This window comes from Miniopterus schreibersii (assembly GCF_964146895.1).
Source record: "Miniopterus schreibersii genome assembly, chromosome: 10".
NCBI classification, from domain to species: domain Eukaryota; kingdom Metazoa; phylum Chordata; class Mammalia; order Chiroptera; family Miniopteridae; genus Miniopterus; species Miniopterus schreibersii.
In genome coordinates, this window is record NC_138110.1 from 55,887,118 (window position 1) to 55,910,662 (window position 23,545).

The following is a 23,545-nucleotide window of genomic DNA, read 5'->3' on the forward strand; positions in this document are numbered from 1 at the left end:
GCGAGTTTGATTCCACAATTGGCTTCATTCATGATCTGGCTCCTAGGCAGGGCTGGCTGGAAGCTGGACTCAGCTGGGCCTGCATGCTACCACTCTGGCAAGATTCCTTACATGGCAGCCCCACGTTCCAGAGAATGGGATGGGAACTGCCCCGTCCATTATGACAGGCCTTGTAAGCCATTAGTATGATATCAACTTTAGTCTATTGATTCAAACAGTCACAAGCCCACCCAGATTCAGGGAGAGGAAACACAGGCCCTACCTTCAACAGGAGGAGTGTAAAGAATTTTTATGCTGTGCTTTCAACCTGCCACACTGATAAGCCTTCCAGACCTGTCGATGATGACCAGGCCTGCTCTCCCAGTCCCTATGGCAAGTGATAGCAAGTCTCCTTCCAGAGGCTATGGATGCAAAATCATCAGCTCCTCATAAGCCTGAGAATTCAACTGACCTTGGTTTGTGACCCGAGGAGGAGCCTAGAGCCCATTTCTTGCAGCATGTGGAGGTTGTCTGAGTGGGGAAGGGGTGGATAACATCCTGCAGGTTCTCCCTCTCTGAGCATTTAAAAAGCAGTAATAAATAGATGAGAGCCTGGGAGGTGTGATTGATTTGTTTTATGAATCACAGAAGAGGCTGTAACTCACGGGAGATTAGGGCTGAAGTGAGTTGTACGGCTCTTGCATTGCACGTGGAGATTAATGGCTTATCACACGAGGCCCCACCGTTAACCCTGCTCACCTACAGGGAGTTTAATAGCAGGGCCAGATGGGCCGACTTTTAATTCTTGAACAAAGCTCCTGGCTTGTGTGTGGCCCTGATTCTCACCAATGAGCACCTGCCTGGTTCAAGCTAGGAGGGCTGGGGAGCTGGGGAGCAGCTTCCCTCTTGGGGAGACAGACCTAAGGATTCCTGAGGACACCCATTTCCTTCCTGCCCCATTTTTTCCCTCAAGGTAATGAGCAACGTTTCTCAGGTGCGCTGAGGAATGATGCCATTTCTGTTACTACCACCAGCTAGTGTTTACTCAGTGTCCCAGGCCCCGTGCTGAGGGCTGTATAGATTCTCATTGTAATTTCATGGTAACTGCATGAGGAAGGCATGAGTGAACCCATTTTACAGATGAGGAATGTGGGCTGGAGGCTGCATGGCCTCAGGAGGGAGTACAGGTTGGAATCATGTGGACCTGGGCTGGAGTCCTGGGGTTGCACTGCCTTCACCGGTATACTTGGGACTCCAGTGTTTGCATCTCTGAACTGGATACCAGAAAATGCGTAATGTCAGTCCTTTGGAGAGGTGCTCTGGGGACTGCAGAGCACGGGACTGGCACTTAGTAAGTGCTCATTTAGAAGCCAACCCAGGAGACCAGAGGGGACAAGAAAGGGACAGCATGGGAAAAGCCACGATGTGCTTCTGAGACAAACTTGGCATCCTGTGGGGCCTCTGGTGTCATATCTAGGAAGGTCCAAGTGGAGTTCAGTGGGGTTGGTTCAGACAGTTGAAGGGATCTAGAGGCTGGAGAAGGGTGAGGTTAGATCCTAGGCTTGGCTGTGATGCATAGTATCAGTATAGGAGCAGCGGTGACGCTTGTCACAGAATGTGGCTGAAATTCAGGAGCTCAATGGCAACTCCTGCTGCAGGCTCGGTCTTACTTCCCCCAGTATCTGTCCCGACCAGGCCAGGAGCTGTCAGAGATCTCAGCAGAGCCTGCACGGAGCCTGGAATCACCCAGTGAGGCCATAGGGTGCCCTTGACATTCCTGACCTCCCCTGTTTGTCTGTGTTCACGTCTCAGCTTCTGCCTCTGCCCCCTTTACCAGCACAGCTCCTGCCTGATGAGACTGGAGCCTGGGGCCTGGATCACAGTGGTTGACTGTGTCTGCTGACTTAGTCGGGTGGAACTCTGAACGTCCTATCCACCCGATCCCTGGTCTTTGCACTCATAGAGAAGACCTCCTTAGATTTTTATGGCTGCCCAGATCCCACCAGAATTCCCAGATTGCTTGGAAACCTGTTTTCTACTGGCACTAACCCAGGCTAATACCCATGAACTGGATTCACTGAATCCTGGTACTAAAGATAGGGGACACCGCTGAAAGCTTGTTGAACTAACATTTCGGCAAATCAAGACTTTCCCTCTTCTCACAGTGGGAGTCATAGCTCTTCCCATTTTCAACATCAGTCAATCTTCCCACTAAAGGCATCCACATCTCCCTTCCCATGCCTCCCACCTGTCTTGCTTTACTTCTGCATGACACCTAAAACCTTCTGTTTTATAGTATATGTATCCATTCTAAATGTTTCGCCATCTCCACTAGAATGTAAATTCTACAAGGACAAGGGTTTTTGTTGATGCATTTATTGCTATATCCCCACCCTAGACACTATCTGGCACATAATAGGTGCTCAACAAATATCAGTAGAATTGATTGGGTGAATAAATACTTGTGAGATCCTAGAGATCCAGGTCTCCCACCCCTGGTACCTTCTGTGACCTTGCCTGTTTCAGGAACCCTGACCCCGGGGCAACTCACCAAGGGCTTGTTGAGCCCTAAACTGGTCATTCAACTTTGCTCCCCGCGTAGTCTTGGCCTCTGGCCTAGGCTTTCCAGGAAATCTCAACCTAGCTGTTCTCAGTCTTGACTTTGCTACTCCTAACTGGTCTGTGTAAGTCTGTGGGGCTCTCGCTCCTCTGTGTGGCAGACACATGAATGGTCAGTTATACTGCTTCTGTGGTCATTGTCAATCCGATGGCCACACAGCAGATCTTCAGTTGGCCCATCAGTCAACAAGTGCTTACTATACAGGAGCTGGAACTCTGAAGCCACATGGCCTGGGCTCAGGTTCCAGCTCTGCCATGTATTAGCTCCTTGGGCAACCTTTCCGAACCTCAGCTTTTACCAATAAAGTGGGCTAAATGATGCTTAGTTGGAGGCTTTAGTGAGAGCAAGTTTGAAAAGCAAAATTAGCTTGGCATACAGTAAGTGTTCAATAAATGTTAGGTATTATTATTATTATATTATTATTATTATTATTATTATTATTATTATTATTGGGTATGAGGCACTGGGTTTGTTTTGGGGGTTACATATGTGAATGAGACAGAGTCTGTGGCTCCAAAGGACTCACCTTCTGGAGGAAGAGGCCAACAACTTGCCAGGAAATTATAGGACAGTGTGTTTGGAGCAGTGATGGGGGACACACAGGGCACTGTGGCACTCAGGAGGGCTCCCTAGCCCAGCCTAGGTCAAGGACAGGAAACCCCCTAGGACAGATAGTACCTGAGTAAATGAATATTACTTTGCCAAGTTGAAAGGTATATGTATTAGTTATCTTCTGCTGTGTAACAAATTACCCCCAAACGTAGAGTTTTGTAACCCAAACATTTATTATTTCACAGTCTCCGTGGATCAGGCATTAGGATGTGAATCACCTGAGTTCCCTGGCTCAAGGTCTCTTACAAAGACTACAATTGGGGTGTTGGCTGGTTCTTAGGTTTCATCTGAAGGCTCAACCGGGGGAGGATGCCCTTCCAAGTTCACCCATGAGGATGCTGGCAGGATTCAGCCCCTCATGGACTGCTGGATGGGGGCCTCAGTTCCTCGCTCTCTGTTGGCTCCTCGCTCATTGTTGGCCAGTTCCTTGCCACATGGGACTCATCACATCCTGGAAGCTGGTTTCTGTTAGAACAAACAAGCAAGGAAGGCTGAGCAAGACAGAAGCCTTTGGTAACCTATAGTCTCAGAAGTGACCACCCATCACTTTTGCCAGGGAAGCAAGTTACTAGGCCCAGTTCACACAGCAAGGAAAGCGCTTCACAAGGGCAAGGAGATCAGGAGGCAGGGGGGAAGTCTCTTACAGAAAGAGGGAACTATGTGAAGGCACGGAGGGGTGAGCCTGCAGGGAAAAGGCGAGTGGCCCAGGAGGAACGGTCTGCAGGAGAACGTGTTGGGTGGTGACGGCAGGTGGAGGTGGCAGCAAATGTCATTGGAGAGGAAGATGAGGGTTCACACGTGAAGAGCCTCGATGGCCCTTTATGGAATTTCTCTTTAGTCCTAGGGCAATGGGAAGCCACGGAGAGGCCTCTAGGAGGGGAGTGACACATGGAAGAATGACCTGCATGCAGTTTTGTGCTTTCTCACATGACCTTGAATGTCCAGGCAGACCCTTCATCAAGAGAATGAAGGCTGAGCAAGAGGTGGCATCTCAGGTATGACTGCTCACTTCTCCATGTCCTTAGAGCTTTGTCTTTCGCGTTATATACCCCTGACCCCAATTTTGTCTCAACTGACCCACGGTTAGATATTCTCACTGTTCTGCAAACCCCTGTAGGTACCACTGTGTGTTAGGTAGGTCCCTGCTGAAGAGCCATCGAGAGGGGGTAGGGACATAGGTGAGTCAGATGAGAGCAGGGCAGACACGCCACACTCCGTGGATCAATCACAGGTGCTAACAAAACAGTCAACATTTATAGAAGACTCGTCAGGTATCGGACACTATGTTAAGAACTTTATAAACCTTGTCTCATTTGGCTCAACCAACCTTCTGGGTTGGCACTGTTGTTATCCCTTACAGATGCTGAGCAGATGTTCTGAGAGGCGACATAGCTCGTGGCTGGCACAGCCAGGGCTTGGACCCAGGTAGTCAGGCACCAGAGCCCAAGTTCACAGACACGTGCTCTGCAGCCACCTGAGCACTCTGTGGACACATTGACCATTTCTCTTATTAATTACCACACAAATATAAACTCACTGTACATCATTTAAAATTATGGAAAAAGGTAAGAAAAGTAAAATAAACAACCACATACAAGTCAAAACGCAGTGACAGTATGTGTGACTGCTTTAATTTTTTAAAATATCTTATTTTTCCAGCACAATAGTGATGCCTGACACATCGCCTGTCTGGACCATGGGATTATCCAAGGCTTCTGATTGATTTCAATTCTCCAGGGAGGTGATGGAGCATGGGTCAGGGCATGGAGCTTGCTGGAATTCTAGCTCTGTCCCTTCTCAGCTGTGTGACTCTGGGGAAGTCAAACTCTTTGGAGCACACACTGTCAGCACCAGCTTTATGGCTCCGTATCCCTTTACTGCTTTTGTCTATACCTGCTAGCAGCCAGCACGTGTGCCCTCGGGCTGCAGGAACCCGCTCCCTTAGCTGAAAGTGACTGCTAGGTGCAGGAGGTATGTATGCTGCAGCTTGTTCCCCAGTTGGGACAACTCTGAGGGGTGACTCACACACCTGCAGAGCTGCCCTGTGGGACTGAGTCAGTCTCGCCCCCCGGGAGTCTATGCCTCATAGAGCATTTCTGCTGACTTCCTTCCCCTCCTGGGCCTGCTTCCCACCACCCACCGTGTCTTTGTGGGAACATTCTAACCATCTTTGTCTCAGACAAATCCATATCGATGGATATTCTACAAAATGTCTGGCCCATACTATTCAGAAATGTCAAGGTCAAGAGAGACAAAGTAAGACTGAGAAGATGGTTCCACTTAGAGGAGATGGAAGAGATGTGATAGGTAAATGTGGTGCATGATTCTGGATGGGACCTTGAACTGGGAAAAATAAATAGCTTATAAAAGACATTGAAACAAGTGACACAATTTGAATATGGACCATGCAGGTAATAGTGTTGTAACAGTGTTAAATTTTGTGATTTTGGTTATTGTATGATTCTGTAAGATAATGTCCTTGGTTTTAGAACATACACTTTGAAATATGTAAGGTGCATGATGTTTCCAACTTACTTTTAAATGATTTGTGGCACAGACACACACACACACACACACAATAGAGCAAAGAGATCAAAGTGTAACAATCAGCAAGCATGGATAGAAGGCGTGTAGGAGCTTCTTATACTGCATTGCAACTTTTCTTTAAGTTTGCATTTGCATCAGAGTAAAAGGAAACTTTGTCTCAGGGAGCCCAACCTCAGATACCCTCTGGGCCTCCCTACCAGGCTGTTACAACGATTAAAGTAGCTGGTATCTGAGACAAGCCTGGAACAGTGGTCAGAGACTGTATCTCTCTGCCCATTTGTTAGCCACACGTTCTGGATCACGGGGAGGCCTAAGGAGAGCTCCCAACACATATTGCAGGGGCCTCAGGGAAACACCTTGTCCCCAGTTATCTCTCTGCGGTCACGCTCACTCAGCTTAGCCTGTCTCTTTGCAGAAGCCTTCCCATCCACAGCTGTGGTCGGTGATTTTGATAGATTAAAAGAAACTTTAGAGAGGGGGGTTTCCTGGGGAGATCAAAGAGTCAGCCAAACATAAAAGAAATCGTATAAAACTATATATATTAGGAACAAAACAAAACAAAACAAAAATCTCATTCCTTCCCAGGAGTGTGATCCATCTGTCAGAATTGATAAGTCCAACTTCCGAGATGCACTCTATAGAGTTGCCAACTGAGGCAGGAATGTTGCCTTGTCCAGAGAAGGCAGCTCATCAAAGGGAGACTTTTAAGGACTTTGGCACAAGGATGAGGCAGGAACTGTGTGTCCAAGGCTTTGTGAGGACTCTCTGGGACTGATGTGGTTTCTTTTACCCCAGCTTTTAATCACTTACTGTATAAGTCAGGGTTCAACCAGAGAAACAGAACTAATGGTAGATATGCATTAAGGTTGATTGTGAGGAATTGGCTGATGTGACTGTGGGGGCTGGCTGGGCAAGTCTGAAATCCACAGGGCAGGCTGGGGCTCTCGGGTGTGGGCTGAAGCTCTGTTTAGAAGCAGAATTTCTCCTATAGGGAAGCCTTGGGTCTCTCACCTGATTGAATCAGGACCACCCAAATTATACAGGACAATTCTCCATACTTAAAGTCAAATGATTATGCACTTCAATCACACCTACAAAATAACTTCACAACTCCTAGATTAACACTTGATCCAACAACTGAGGACTGTCGCCTAGCCAGATTCACACATAAAACTGATCACCACAGTCACCAACACCATTCGGTGCCACCTCCTAATATACAGGGGTTGGCAAAAGTAGATTTACAGTTGTGCTTGGGGGTAGAAAATAGTCTACGAGAATGTGTAAGCAATGAAGGCCTGCAGTTTGAGCACTTGAAAGATTGTACCTGTGACACTGTGACATTCTTTGGAGTTAATAAAGCTACTGAAATAATCAGAACCTTCATGCCCTTTTCCTTATGAACAACTGTAAACCTACTTTTGCCCACCCCTGTATTCAGAATCCGTTCTTTCCACCTTCATTTATAAGCCTTCAGGTCAATGGCCCCCACTGTGTCCTTGCACGCAGGTCCCTGGTCTCCAGGCCAGTCCAGTATGACATACTCCAGGGCTGAAGCACTTGGTTCTTCCCACCGATTGCGGCATAAATACTCAAATCCTAAGCTGGGCAGTTACCACCCCTCGTTTTGTACCACAGCCCAGGCCACACTGACTTGGTCATCTCATCCACTCTTTTCCTTCCGCACAGAATGACAGTGGCTGACCTTTCCTGGACACCTGCCGGTTCCCAGGCACTGTGTCAAGTGCTTTGCCATAGGGCATCTAATTTAATAACCAGAACAACTGTTTCTTGAAGATGGGGAAACAGACACGGAGAGATTAACCTCTTGGTCACCAAGGCAGTAACTGGCCTAACCTACAGTTCCACAGAGTCTGGCTCCGCGGTCCATGACCTTGAGCCTGATGTTATGCTGCCTTTCTGAAGGTTCACTCTCATTTACCTGAAGCTAATCTATTGATCCTTCAAAGCCCATCTCCAAAGGCACCCCTTCCCCTCCATCGAAGCCTTTTGGATTTCACAGATAGAAATTGCAGGCCTCTCTTTTGTGCCTCCGTGGCTCTTGGCTCACTGCATTTTTTCATGCCCCTTGACTCTGATGATCTGCTAATGTAGCTGCATTCTCCTCCCACTCGACGTGAGCCCCTCATGGAGAGGGAGTGTGCCGGCCTTGTCTGCTTCAGGCCCAGAACAGGGTCTGACCCATATTGACACTCAGGATTGCTGCTAGGAATTGACTTATTTGGGGACTTACGGTCTTTCTCAAGGCTCAGCTAATGGCTCGCAGGGCTGACAGTCCTTAATTACTCTACTTACTCTCCTGTCTATACCAATGTATTCCTGCAATAAAATTAGATGTTGAATTCTATCCCTCTTAATTGCCATTGCGGTGGAGTGATGGTGGCCAATCGTGCCCTGCCAACCCAAGGTTCTGACTGAGTAACAAGGGTCTGGCAGTAGGTGCTTTCCTCTTAGACGGAGCTGGGCAACCACCTCCATTGCCTACCTCGTCTCAGCTATATTTCCCCGGGGTCTCTGTGGCTCAAAATTCAGGGAGCTATTTGGTGTCAAAGCAATTGTCTGGGAGGTTGTGGGGGTCTGAGCACCCGATGGCGTGGTGTTCTCTGGTGTGCCTAGCTGAGGTTTCTGGCATCTTCGGGGTGACTGCGAGGATCCTCATTTGCATGAGATCCTCATGCCTTTTAGGACCAATGGGCATACAGATCTCCAGGGCACCAGCACTAAGGGCCTTGGCTATGGGCATCAAATGCTCTTGCCAATACTTTAGATTCATATTTTTGTAGATGAAATAAATAAATGAATGGACTCATCTCGAGGCAGGTGAACTTCTAGATGCCCAGGCTGAGGGTGAATAGGAGGCGACGTGGTTGTCAGCCAACCTAGCCTCAGAATGGCCTGTGCTCAAGTCCCCAAGACCCCAGGTAAGGTGGCGTTAGACTTTGTTCTAAGTGAGGAATGCCCCCTTGTTTGATGGGGCACCTAATAATGTGTCCCTTGGATGGGAACGGGGTCCTCCCCAACCCAGGGAGAACATCATCGTGGGGATGGATAGAAGAGCCTGATACGCCCACTCTGGCAGGGAGCAGGATGTGAGGGCAAAGTGGCAGGTACATCAAGGCTAGTGACAGGGTTAGTCTCCCACCCACGAAGACTGCTAGATATTATGGGAAGATTTTAATGGTGGTCACCCCAGGTCCTGAGGAGGGAAGAGAGAAGTCTAAGCCCTTGCGGTCCTCTTTATTCTGCTGGGTTGGTCTTATCTCCTGGTCAGTAGAGTCAGTAGCTGCCTTCAACCCCGTTGCAGTTGCGGCTGGATTTGCATGATTTCTCTGCCTTCCTGCACCTACCCCAGCGCCTGGGCGCTGCACGCTGTGGCTTCTATGGTCTGGGAACCTCCCAAGGGTGGGGACTATTTCAGTCTTCTGTGTCACTCAGCCAGGGCTTGGCACATCCCTGGTACCCAATAAATGTTTGATGAATAAAAATGAGGCACAGTTGACAGTTGCTTCATCCTTACAGACAAGGTAAGATCTGCTGTAATGTCGCTTCTGTGCAGATTCATCTAATTGTCTTCAAGGCAATGAAGAAACTTGGCACGATATACTTCGTTTTGTTTGTGTTGGCAAGACAAACACATGATGGTAATAAGACTTCTCCTTCACCCACAAGTATTCTGGTTGGGGTGTCTAAGGTGGGCATTGGCTAATTCTCCTTTTTGCTCTGTACTGTATGGATGTGGCCTTGATTCTCTGGAGCACTGGGGCAGACTTGAGTTTGGGAGTTTGAATTAGATCATTACTCTGACCATTAGTTCGGATGGACTGGATGGTGTACTAATTGGGGCATTGTGAGAAAGCATGAAACCTAGAGCCAAAGGAACTGAGTCTCATCACAATCAAGGCATTGACTATCTATGTGGTTGTGGGTAAATCTTGAACCCCGGTTTCCACATCTGTAAAATGGGTATAATTATACCTGCCGCATAGCATTGCTCAGAGTATTAAGGAACTATAGGAAAGATCTTGAGATAAGGGGCCCATGCAGATGGAAGAGAGAGATAAGTGATCAAAAAAATTGATCTATAATACCTATATGCTGACAGAGTTCAGTCCAAAGCCAACTGTGAGAGCCTTAATTACTCATGCCCACCCTGTGCTTTGGACAGTGTAGGGCAGAGGGGACCTGATGGTTTATGCCCAGGAGTGTGCAAGCAGGATGCTCTCAGCTTCCCATGGCCTTTGGCCTGAGTGGGTCCTGGCTTGGGTTCTATAGCTCAGTCAGTAGACGTTGGTGAAACATCTCTTTGGATATGAGGTCCTGCGCACACACGTGAATTTAGCTCCTAGTGCACATTAGTCACAGGAAATAGAAAATGATAGCTCTCAGGAGGCAGCATCTGAATGGATGCAGAGGGCCCTGGCTTATGGAGAAGTGGTGGAAACATGTACTTTGCTTAAAATGATCAAAACCTGTTCTTCTACTAAACCACATGAAAAAGGGGCCCACTTTACAACCATGTTCAAGGTGGAGGGTCAAATGGTGAAAGGGGGCTAAGGCCGAGGCCAGCACAGGCGGGGGCTGGTTTGCCCAGCTGGCTCCCTCTGCCCGCCCCAGGGGCAGTGAGGATGGTTCCAGCAGGGGGCACCCACAGAACTGTGCCAGGTGTGGGGTCAGGCCGGGGCCAGAAGGAGTGCAGGTGGGCACCAAGATCTGTGTGAGGTGTCAGGTGACCTAAGCCAGTTCACCTGGCCTCTCGCTGTGCCTCAGTTTCCTCACTTGAGATCATGGTGCTGGGCTGTGTGCACCCAAAGAGAAAAATGTGATGGTTGTAAAGTTCTTTGATTACACAAATCACTAAATAATAGTATTTAATTATTTATAACGTGTTTTGAGATCTTGGGATGAAAGCTGTGGAAGCTGCAGCATGTTATTAACTGGTTGTCAGCAGCCTTTGTTCGGGCAATAGACTTAATTGCTACATTAATTGTATACAGTGGTGGGGAGGAGGGAAGGGCCCCGCATCCTTGCTTCCTCCCCACCCACCTCCCAGCTCTTCCAGGCCAGTGCAGCCAGGCTGTGGCCGCAGGTTCTGAGCCCTCTCCTTATCTCCTGGTCCTTCGTCCCGGCCTGAGCTCCACCGTCGTTATCACTGGGGAGGACACTGTGGGTGAGGGCACTCCGGTTTTGGGGGGTTGATGAGGCTGCTCTCTGCTGTCCGTGTGTATCAATCACCAGCTCTAATTAGACTGTAAACATCTTTTTTTCCCCTCGATGCTTGTGGCGGGTCATGTGGCTGATATGTAAATCTCAGTCCCTGGAACAGTTTAATGGCCACGGTGACCACAGGTAGTAACTCAGGCTCCTCTATAAACAGAAAATAAAAACAACAACCCATTACGGATGATGGTAGGTCTGCAACCTACACACAGCGTATCGTAAACTTGAGGGATTGCCTGTGTGCTTGGCTGAGGACAGGTCGGGTGGGGGCTTCAGGTGGCGGGAGAGCAGATTTGTGACCTGCCATTCCCAGGGTGTCTGTCCCTGTCTGTCCTGGCCCAGCCCAGCTACAGGTGCTGAAGAACTGGACCCTGCCCTTTCCAGCAGGGTTCTGATCTGTGGGTGGGGCTAGAGTTGGCCAGAGAGTCTTGGTGTCCTTCTTCTGAAGCTGGTGTGTGTCTTGGGGCTGACCCGGGTCACTGCAGACCTGCTGCCCCTCTTACCTGTGTCACTATTTTTAGAGGGGCTGCATGACTGAGTGGGAAAGTAAGTGCCATGAATGTGGAGATGTTTGCCTTTTCAGTCACTGCTGTAGGCCCAGCACCTAGAACAGAGAGGTGCTCAATAAATATTTTGAATGAAGCAATAAGTGAACAAGTTTCCAGGCTTGGGGGCCTGGGTCTGAGTTCCAGCTCAGCTGCTTACTAGCTGTTGTAAGGTGGGGAGGTTACTTAACCTCTCTGGACCTCAATTTCCTCCTCTGTGAAATGGAGATCAGCCCCTGTGTACCTGGGTTGTTGTGAGTTACAATACGTGACATTTCTAAACATGCCTAGCAGCATCCGTTGCTTCAGAATGGCAGATGGGGATCTTGAGGCTTTGAGAGGTTAAGAGGTTTGCCGAAGTTCCCAAGGGGTGAAAAATGCAGAAGGGGGAACCCAGGTATTGTGAGTCACTCAGAGTCAGTTCTCTTTCAAGGACCAATTGGGATCTTGCACAGTCAGAAGGGGGCCCATGCTGTTCCCAGATGTCAGGTGAGAGAGCTAGAAACTCTGACCTGTTCACTGGGTCATCATTTTGGTCCTGTCCACATGGGGTCGCTGTTGAACATCAGTCCTGTGCAGCCCAGTGAGCCCTGGTACCCTGAAGTAGTGATGTCCTTGCTGGCCTAATCCCAGTGCCAGTCACAGTGGGGGGCTTCAGGTATGAGGGGTCCCAGAGTGGGCCAGGACAAGTAGATGCCAGCAGTTGGATTCCCAAGGCTTTTTGTAGGGTCGATTGTCTCTAAAACTGTTGGTGGAATAGTTTTTCTGATTTGAGGTAGTAGCTTCATCTCCTCTTCTGTCCTTGGAAGGTGATGATGGGAAGGTAATAACCAGAGCTGGGAGACCCTGCTGGGGTCTGGTTACTCCCATAGGGAGGCCTGTCTTTGACCCTAAGTTTGCTAGGGCCCCTCCGTTACAGACATGCTTGGTGTCCTGTGCTTTAATTTTATTGTACCTATTACCTTTGTAATCACACGGTTATTTGTGTGATTATTTGCATAAAGTTTGCCTCCCCTCCACAACTGTGAACCCTGGGAGGGTAGGTACCAGGAATGCTTTCCCACTTCTGTATTCTCAAGGCCCCGCACAGTGCCTGGCACGTAAGAACTTGGCAGCTGTGAAAACACGACCGGAGAGGGAGGGGACACTTCAAGCCTCAGCTCTCTTGTGACTGCCTTGGTTGTGAGACCTGGGGCTAGTTATCCAATCTCTCCGAGTTTTTGTTTCCCCATCTGAAAAGAGGAAACAAAAATATACCCCTTCAAAGGGGTGTTGAGAAGATTGAATAACATACAGCATGAAGAACACAGCATCATGCCTGGCACACATATTTTTCCTGCCTCCAGACCCTTCCTTCCCACCATCTTCTTCCTGCTCACCTCCTCACTCTCTCAGAGTTTTATGTGTGTGCATATGTGTATGACTGTGCGTGTGTGTGTTTTTGTATGCATGCATGTTTTTGTATATATGTGCATGTGTGTGCTTGTGTTTGTGTGTCTATGCAGGTGTGTGCCTGTGTGTATCTGTGTGTGAGCAGGTGGGTGCACCTCCAGCTCAGGAGGCTCGCCTCGAGGAGTGGGACTGTGAGTGAGCCTTCGGCAGAGGAGTCTGTGCTCCCAGTTCAGGGACTCGCCTGGGAGGCCTGCCCTGAGAGGGCATGTTGGGACAATGGAGTCGTCAGAGGTGTCCTCGCCTGCCCTGGTGGTAGCTCTGCCTCCACAAGCCGCCTGCAGGGGAGGAGGCCTTGGTGATGAGAGCTCAGTACCCACGCACCTGAGTCCTTTCACTGTATTACCCTGAGTGTTCTGCAGCTCCTCCTGGCCTCTAGGCTTGGCAGGAGAGGATTCTGGAAGGTAGAGAACAGGGCAGGTTGAGGGAGCTATTTTTTCTCCCTGGTGAATTGCTGAAGAGCAGATATGCGAAAGACACTGGAGATGCCCCTGACTAGTGACCTTGGCAAGTTGTTAAGCTCTCAGTGCCTCAGTTTTCTCTCCTATATAATGGGAATTTTTGAGTTAAGAATATTACAAAGAGTATTAAACACAAACATATATCCAGGCCAGGCAATCAAATGAATGACAGAGGCTAATTTTAGGGGGGAAAATGCTGTGGGGAAAATATTCTGACCTAAAGGGGCAGATGTTTTTCAACTACAGCCAACTGTTTCCATGTGAGAAGTTGGGTTTGGAACTGCTGGCTTTCTAATTATTCCGGGGAACACAGAAATCTGGATTTTTACATAAGGCCCTACAAACTTTCATGTTGGCAAAACATTCAGATTTTCTTAAAACTTTCTATGTGGCATAAATAAAGCATCTCTGTGGTCTCGATGTGGCAGTCGGGTTGATGCTTTGTGATGGGCATGTACTAAATGCTGAATAACATGCTCGTATTTTCAAATCAAGTGCTGCTTCCCATGGGATGAGAGATGGAGAGAACTGGGAGAGGGAGAGAAATGGAAAGTGTGGAGGGAAGGAGGCTCGGCATAGCCAAGGGCTTGCGGAGCAGTGACGCGGAGATCCAGCCGGGGAGGCTGTTTGGCCTCTGTCTCGTCCCCACCTGGACTCCCCCAGGACACACCCAGCCCCATCTCCACTGATGCAGTAAAAAGTAGCCCACTGCCTCAGGGGTGAGATGTTCAACATGGGGGCTACCGGGGTGTCTGAACCCTCACATTTCCTTCTGGGATCCGAGGGTCAGATGGACTTCTGACCCCCTCCCCCGCCACTGAGCTGAGGGACATGGCATCTGCAGAATGAAGAGGGTCAGTTAGAAGGTGGAGGGATGCCTGAGTTGCTCAGTCTGACACCTAATGTCACCAGACTAAGCCAGATGACACTGCTCCCTCTGCGTTTACAGATACCCCCTGGCACCTTATGGGGCAGGGCCGGGGTGGGGAGGTGAGCTCGGCTGCCCGCCTACCCAGATGCTCTTTTTCAAACGCATCTCAGTCAGTGTCCAGGGGGCTGTAACTGCCCTGGGCAAGTGACTTCAACTTCCCGAGTCTCCGTGTCCTCATCTGTAAACTGGAGATAACGCCACCTGGCTCTCGCATTAGAGTGGCCGGGATACTCGCTTCTTCCCATCCTGCGTCTGCTGATGTCGCACAGACTGGTCACCACCTTTGCTGCCCAAACTTCCAGGGCAGTCACAGCGCCCGGCCCTGCCTCTCCTCCCAGTGTCCCCAGGGCCCGCGAGGGGAGGCCCAGGCGGCTGCCTGGTGATGGGGGGGGGGGAGTGGGAAGTTAGGCCTCAGGGTGCTCCTCCTGCACTTTCAGTTTCTTTAGATTTAGGGTGGGCAAGGAGAGGGCGGAGGGTGGCTGAGGTTACCCTGCAAGCGCTCAAAACCCTCCAGAGACAGAAACCACCGTGGGAGTGGGCAGAGGGTGAATGAATGAAAGTGAATCAATGAAGTTGGAAACATTCCGGGTGCACTTAGATGGGGCGAACAAGGTAAATGTGGTCCACGACCCCCCACTGGAGCTCCCAGGCCACGGGGCAGCCGAGCGCCGAGCAGAAGTGACAGGTTGGGCGTTCGGGGTGCGATGGGGAAGAACAGGGGCAGATCCCGCAGAGCCTGACGCAGGCTCCCAAGCGAAGCACGCCGCGTTTGCCACTCTGATAACAATGATGACTAGCAATCACCGGGGCTCCCTGTTTACCGGGCGCTTTGCCTGCACAGCCTCACCAAATCCCAGGGCAGGCCACTGAAATACGTGCTTTAAAGAAGCTGTGGTTCTGGGAGGTGAAGTAATGCCGTGGCCACGTGGCCGCCCACTGGTAAAGCCAGGCCTGGAACCAGGAGCTCATGGCTGTGCAGGGCACAGACGCAGGGAGCTCGGGCTCCAGCTAAGGCTGCGAGGGCTGTTTCTCTCTTCTTCCTGGGCGGTCACCTTGTCCCTTTCCTTCAGGGGCACACAACCTCCAGATTCATTCAAACTCTGGGGAGGGCATTTCTCTAGAAGGCTCATACCATCTGTGGAGTTAGGTCTCCCATGGGTGTTTCTAACTTTCCCTTTTTATTTAGCATCCATTGAGGTTGAGGAGGTGCCTGAGGCCCATGCCCCTAAGAACAAGGGATGAAAGTAGTTGCTTGATTTCCAGCTCTCCATGCTGCCACCCTGGGCTTCACGGAAAATCTCAGAGACCAGCCCCACACCCCAGGGAATCTGGAGGGGCCATAGGTCTGAGGTCCCCCCATCACTCAGACAATCCCAGAGGCCCATGGGGGAGAAGGAAAGATCCAGGGCACCAAATCTCCCCAGACTTAGGGCTGGCGCGAAGCCTGACCGTCAGAAGGCTGCTTGGCGTTGGAGATGATTTTCTTCCCAGACTCTCCGGAGATGCTGATATGCATGACTGTGGCAAAGGTGCCGGCTTCGAAGTGACCTTCTAGGCAGGGTGACGGTTGAGCAAATTTGTACTGGGCGTGCTTGAACCTGGACAATGAAAATAAGCACAGGGCACATTTTTAGAATTTAATTGGACAAGTCCTCTTGTGGTTCTGAATGTTCAGATGCTTTAAAAAACAAACAAGCAACTTTTATTTTTCATTTACAGCTGGGAGAGGTCAGAACCAAAAGTAATAGTGGTGGCACTTAGGACTAAGGTGGACCTCTCTTTAGTGGAGCCTCTCACCCCAGACCGGCCAAGGTGTTGGGTCAGCTGGGTGAAGACTCATAAGACAGCCCAATATTTATTAGTACACTCAAGAAGAATGGTTTGCCACTCTATGCCGAGACTTGCCAAGGTGCAGGAATGGTGAAGATGCAGCCATCCCTGACCTCTCAGGACCTCAGGACAGATGTTGGAGAGATCACATCGTCAGATAAAATATCCCAATGTGAAGCCTTAAAACAAGATTCATATAATAGAGTGCTGTGGTTTTCCACAGAGAGCAATGACTAATTCTGCTGGTCAGTGAAGGTGATTGGGCCAGGGAAGGGGGTGGGCAAGCTCCAAGAGCTTTGGTTTAAACTCTAAAGGATGTGTAGCCTGAATAAATCTTGACACCCCTCATGGTTCAGTCTGATTTTGGTGTTGTAAGCGATAGTGAAAAGAATAAACATAATTTTTGAAAGTAGTTTAAGCATCTATCCAGTTACTGGAGGGGGTGCCAATGGGAAAGGGCTACACAGAAACATTGCTCCTAGTTTCCCACTCAGTATCCTCTATGCGGAGTCTCCCCCAAACTCCACCTACTTTCCAACCTCAACTATCAACACACAAGCCTCCTCTATTCCCAGCTCTCTTGTTGTATTTTTAAAAAAATATACCTCCCCCCAGCTTCCCCACCCCTCAGCTCTATGTCAGATAGCAGCCTCTGCATCCGACAGGCTTCCTGATTGTGCCTCCTAAGGAATCTTGGAGAAGAGAAGACCCTGGATGCTCCTATTTAATACTTTCTATTCCTGTTGCAGCTGGACGGGCTTCACTAAGGTGAGAATTGGGAGAAGACCCCCTGGAATTAAGGCATGGAGCATAAAAGAAAACACTGTGCATGAGAGAGCAGTTAGGTGTGGACAGAGCTGGGGACGGTCCTGAGGAAGTGGGAGGGAGGTAAGGCTGGAGAAGTTAAAAGGAACTAGATTGTGAGTGACCTTGAGGCCCGTGAGGAAGAACCTGGACTTGATCCTGAAAGTAGTGGGATCCACTGAAGGCTTTTTATTTGTTTTCAATTTAGACGAGATGGAATCAGTTTTGCGTTTTGGGAGGATGACTCCCGTGGCCTGTAGGGCATTTGGGTTGCATGCGGGGAGAGGCTGGGAGCCAGAAAACCAGTCGAGGAACACTTCAACTATCTGGGCAGTGAGATCTGAATTGGTGTGACCAGGAGATGGGGCGGCGGGAATGGATGTCGGAGTTCTTCCAGGGAGCAGGTCGGGAGAAGGGCTTCCCGGGCTCACCAGTGTTCACCACTTGTCAAGCTGGTTGTGACAGAAGGTGCCAGTGCAGCACGCAGGGATACCCTGTGCCTCGACACCCCACCTGTGTGCACAGGGGGGTGATCGCACCTGTGATTTAATTGCAAGTCCAGGCTTGGCAGCCACTTTCTGAAGAAATGGACCAGTGGATTCAGAACAAGCATCTGGGTGGGGCTTATCCACCTTTCCAGCGTTCCTGGCTACCTTCCACACAGACTCTGGTCTCCAAGGACCAACCTGGCAGTCCTGCCCTCTTTCTCAACCCACTGCTCCTCCCTGCTAGGCGGAGGCCATCTGGACTCCTTTCCCAGGGCGCATCCAAGAGAGCGAAGGGGGAGAAACCTGGCCTTCAGAGGGAGACACACCAGGACTCAAGCCTGGACTCCACCTGTCAGAGCTTCAGTTTCATCATCTATAAAATAGAGAAGAGTGCCTTTCTTAAAAGGTGCTGAAATTATAAGATAACTCCTGTGTAAAACCCTTAGCAGTGCTTGGCACACAGCAGGTGCTCCACAAGTGTTCATTTGCTTGCATTGAATTTTGGCTTCGAATGTAGCTCTGAGTCATTTCTTAGGTGGAAAAGTGACAGTTTGGTAACAGTTAAAGGCTTATTTTTCATTTTGTAGATGAGAACACTGAGGTTCGGGTTCATATATGTGGTATATATATAGTATACATGGTAGATATATATAGTATACATGTTTGCTTGATATATATGTACCAATCAAGCAAACCCTGGTTGTAGTATATGGTTGGTACCATCTCACAGCTGGAAACTTGCCCTGTTTCAAGCTGAATCCTGACTTTTGGCTCCAAAGAACTTTCAGAACCAAGGTATCCACAGGGCAATGATGCCAGCACTTCCGTTGACCAAGGGCCTGGGATGTTGGCTCCTAAGGGCTGCCACAGAGAGTGTGAGCCTCTGAGTATCGAGACTATCTTCTGTCCTCTTAGCTGGAGTCACTGGCTGAGCGGTGCCCTCGGCAGGAGGCCCGTCGTCAGTTCATCACGGTCTTAGAGGCAGCTGGGACCACACCCGTCTGCTGCAGTTGATCTGTAGAAGGAAACGAGCAGGAGAAAAAAGCAGTCATATTCCAGACTCAAAAGGGGACACACTAGAGCCTTTAGCAGCACAGATCTCAGGCTGGGGACTTAAAAGAAGGTAGCCTTGGGGAGCTCTTCTTTCTGCCGTGAGGGCCAATGGAACCCCAGAAAGTTGTGTTAGTAACAGGTGTTATACCTTACAGGCATTTAACTCACACAATTCAGTTTTGAAACAAAAAGAAAGCCAAGGAAGCAAACATTTAAATAAATAGATGATTCTGGCCATTAATGTACTCAGTGAGCATAGGCACAGAGGGGACCTGAGGGGGAGAAGTTAATCTGCTAGCAGGGTGTCAGCTTCAAGTCCATGTGTCTTTCCATGCTTGAGTGCTTTGCAGGGAGGCTGGTAGTTAAAGATCTGAATATTTTCATGCAACATTGCCCCAAGTGCATGTCTCTTTTACCCTCTAGTGCTCAAGTAAAGAAAAAGCAATTTGTTCCGATACCGGAGAGAAAATCTGGCCTTGCGGACAGACTGAGAGAAGGTGTGTGAGCCCCCGGTATGGACCCTGTGGTAGTGATTGATGATGCCTGTCAGCGTCCAGTTCTCTTCTCCTTTTCAGTACACAGAAGACTGAACAATTTTGTGTTTAGGTGGGGTCATGGGATGTGGTCTAACTAATGAGTGAAGTGTGTTACTACCAGGTAAAAATACTTAATTGCCAGGGCAAGAACCTCCAGAGCTCTCTCTCTTTCTTTCTGGCCTGGTGACAACTGGTGGCTGCTTTGTAAGCCTGGAATCCCGAGTGACTGACGAACGAAACCTCCCTGTCTGCCTGCCTAAAACGTGGCACTGAATGAGAGAAAAATCTTTGAGGTTTTATCTGAGCTTTGGGGCTTGCTTGTTACAGCAGCATAACCCAATACGGACACTTTTTTTTAAAGGGAATATTTTGGGTGCTCATGAATGTCACCTTATGCTGTGACTTTGAAGTCTACATCCTCGTGGCTCCCTTTGGGTAGTAGCAAGTACCATTTAGAGACCCTCCTTTTGTTTAAGCGCCGTGTTTGGTCCTTCACTCGCATTATCTCATTCAGTCCTTGCCACTACTCCATGAGGTTGATGGAATAATTCCCATTTTGGAGATGATACTATATATCTGTGCTCACTGTGCATAGTTAGATACTATTACATAGTTAAATACTATTATATAGTTAGATACTATTACATAGTTAGATACTATGTCCAAATTCATAATGACAGGGCTGGATTTTAAAGTCAGGTTTTCCTGACACCAAAGCCAGTGCTCTCTCTGTTATATCACCTGTTCTTGCGGCTTCAGAGCTGGGTTTACCCAGGAGAGAGTGCTAGGCCTCCGGGGATTTGGCAGTGGAACTGATCCACCAGCCCTTGGCCACCCTGGTGCCAGCCCCGTTCCTTCTGTGCACCACGCACCCAAGCGCCTCCACTTACCCCACACCCACTCCTACACTAATGATGTTTACCATCCCACCCCGGCAGGGTGTTCCACTGCCTAATTACTGTTTAGAAACCTCTGAGGGCGGAAAACACGATGTTCAGAGCTTAATGGTTAAAGGATTCATGTCAAGTCTGGAGCAGTCTGAAGCCGTGAGTGGCTGGCACAGGGCAGGGCAGGGACGCTGGGGGTTCAGACCAGAGACTTACATTGTGTCATAGAAGGGCAGGGACAAAGGTTCTGGCAGTGTCTGCTCAGGCTAAAGCCAAGATTTTTGTATTATCTGGGTCATGTAGCTGTGGGGACTATCACCCACCACTGACGCTCTTCTATCCCTCTTTGGAGCCAAACCCTCATTTCTGCCACATCACATACACAGCAACCCATTTACTGAGCATTTATTATGTTCCAGGAACCTGACTGGGAATGTGAGAGTCTCATAATACTCTCATTTGTTCTTTATCACCATGAGGTGGGCTCCTGTCCCCAGTTGGATGCTGAGGCTGAGAGGGTGACGTGACTTGTTCAAGGATGCACAGCTGGCTGGTGGCAGGTCTGAACCCAGGTCTGTCTGGCTCCTAAGCCTGGACTCAAACTCCAAGTAGACATGTCTCCTTTGAACAAAGATTGGAAGAACAAAGACAGGCATCTTTGGAGTCACAGCGATGCGACTCTGGGACCTCAAACCATGAGCCTACGTCTTTTAATCTGTCTGAATGATAGTGCCACTTTTTTAAGGTGGGAATTGGGCATGTGGTGTGTGTGTGTGTGTAATTTATATATTAAAATGTATTATTAAAAAACTAGTTTCTTTCCTGAAGATTCTTTGGTCTTGGCTTTGGAAGGCAGATCAGTGATGATCCCCTCTGCACTACACTTAGGAAGTTACTACTCTCTTGATTATCTCCCAAGATGGGAAGCTCACTACCTTCCAAAGAGGCCATTTCCAAGCTGTGCTGCACTTTTTCTAAGGGAGCTCTACCTGAGTAAAGGTGCAGTCAGAGGAACAGCCCTCACCCCCAGGGGACGGGAGAAGAGTAGGAGGAGTGGAGGGGTGGGCATTTAATGGCTGCATCCTGGTGGGTGTCCAGGGGGCACGCCTGTGATGTTGATGACTAGATGGTGATAATGGGCCATTTTCCTAATTGGCATTAATGACGCCATTGGATCTGAACATCCACCTCCTGCTTTCTCTCTTGCCACACCTCACTGAATCCCTGCTCTGAATGACTGCACCTGCCCTGCCCATAGCCTAACTTGTCTGGCCAACCCTGGATGGTCTTAGAAGTTGGGGCAGAGGAAGTGCCTGGGTCAGAGTGTCTCCAGAGCCAGACTGGGGTGCTGGTCTCCTTTGCCCTCAATTTAAGTGAAAGTCTTGTTTCCTTCCAAACTGAGATGGCTTCCCCCACCCCCAAACCCCGATAATGGTCTGGACCAGAAAGCAGCCCTCACTGGGATTTGACATGGCTTCTAGGGGCTGAGGCTGGTTGCCAGCCCATCCCAGGGAGAGACAGAGACATACAGAGATGCACAGGCAGAGGGAGGCACAGAGGGTGGGAAATAGGAAGGGAGAGAAAGAAGGAAGGAGAGGAGAGAAAGAAAGAAAAGTGGGAGGCAGGCAGGAAAGAAGCCATACTTTCACCAATGTCGTTTCTCTGGGGAGTCAGAGTTCCTCAGGTAGCTGTCTCCCTCCCTCCCTAGAGATACAGAGGCTTATAAGTACTAGGGGGCAGCTGGGATGAAGAAACCCCCCCTGGGTTGCTTCCATGTTGCAGCTACTGGGACTAGTGTGCTATGAACACAGGTGCACAAAAAGGCCTGCATGCTTAACCCGTTCACCATGTGGCTTCCAGCTGCCCAGGGGTTTCCATTTCACATCAGCCTGAACACATGTTATCACTGTCACGTCTTTGAGGCTGAAGGATGGGACATTGTTTCCCCAAAGTTGATATGCAGGATTATCTGTTGTTTCTTGCAAAAACAGGCTGTTCCCCCTCCCCCCCCCAAATGCTCACGGGAAGGATAGACCATGAGGCTGGAGAAGGGCTGAGTGAGGCAGGGGAGGGAATGGGTGGAGCCCTGGGGCAGTTGGAGAACCAGCAAATCAGCAGCCAGTCTCTGAGCCCAAGAGACAGAAGCCAGTGACACAGGTCTCTTCAGCAGTGGGCTGAGGACACTTTCTGTCTGACAGGCGTGTCTTAGGAGCTCCCAGCTGGGTCTCCAGTGAGTTGTGCTACCAGAGTGAGGTATCCAGGCCACCTTGGGTCCCGGCATTATTACTGAATTTCTGCCTTTACCCCCCTTACCTTCTGTTCCCAAACACCAGGGCTTCCTTCACATTAGCCAGATTAATGGAGTGCCTGGGGTCACTTTGAACTCGCGTGTATTTTGGTTCTGCACGGCAGACCACTGTGCTTTACAATAGCTGTGAGGGCTGTGGTGAGGGCCATGGTCCTCTGCAGTCTTATGAACTTGAGATGGCCTGCGGAGGGGCTGATGTGAATTAGGATAAACACAGGATTTCCCCACACAGGCTCCTGGTTCTGCATCTCTCCCCCACACAGAGTCTAGTCGAATGAGCAGAATTAAGAGCAAGTGAATAGCGAATGGAGAGAGGACTGGGCAAGACCATAGCCCAGCTGCAGGGCAACCCATTCTATGGGTTATCTATTGTTGTGGAAAACACCACCCCAAACTTAGTGACTGGGAACAGCGACTTATCCAATTGGGTGACTTTTCTGCTGGTCTCAACTGGGCTCAAGCTGTGGCTCCCTTCTGTTAGGGCGTGGGCTCAGCTGGGACATCTGGGATGCCTGGCTGGGCCTCTCTCCAAGGTCATCCTGACCTTCCTCCAGGCAAAGCAGTCTCATTTGCCAAACCAGGTCACATGCCCAAGCTCAGAGTCAGAGTGGGGGAAGGGATCACGCAAGGATGTGGATTCTGAGAAGGGGGACTCAGTGGGGGTCGCTGCTGTGATGATTTACCCCAATAGTCTATACAACATTTCAAAGATTTATAACCTCAGGTTCATGGAATCATGGGATGGTGATGCTGAGGATGCTGATCATAATCAAGATGCTATTATTAACAATATATACCACTTCAGGTAGGAGTTCTTTGAGGCCCGGCACAGTGAAGTGCATTTCTCTAGGTGTGACTGGGGGACATAATTCTTCCTGACCTGGGAGAGGCGTGTGGCTGCTGCAGGCCTGGCTCCTCCCACCCTGGCTGGGAGATCTTTGCACCAAGCTAATCACATTTCCAAAGGAGATCCTGCGCCTTGCTGACAGGGAAGCAGCTTCCCCCAAACAGCAGATTGATGAGCTGAGCATAAGTGAATCAGAAACACGAGGTAGCTGTTTGTCTGCATCCGCACAAGGGTTTGGCTGTCTCCAGGTTCCCTTGGCAAGCAGGATCAGGGCCCTGCCAAAGCCTGGAGTCCTGGCAGAAGAGCGTGGACCTTCCGGTCAGGCCAGGCCGCCGGCCTTCCTGCTGTTCACATTAGAGCCCCGGCCTCTTGTGGCTTCTGCTGCTGCTCCTTCCCACACTGGAGCCCCA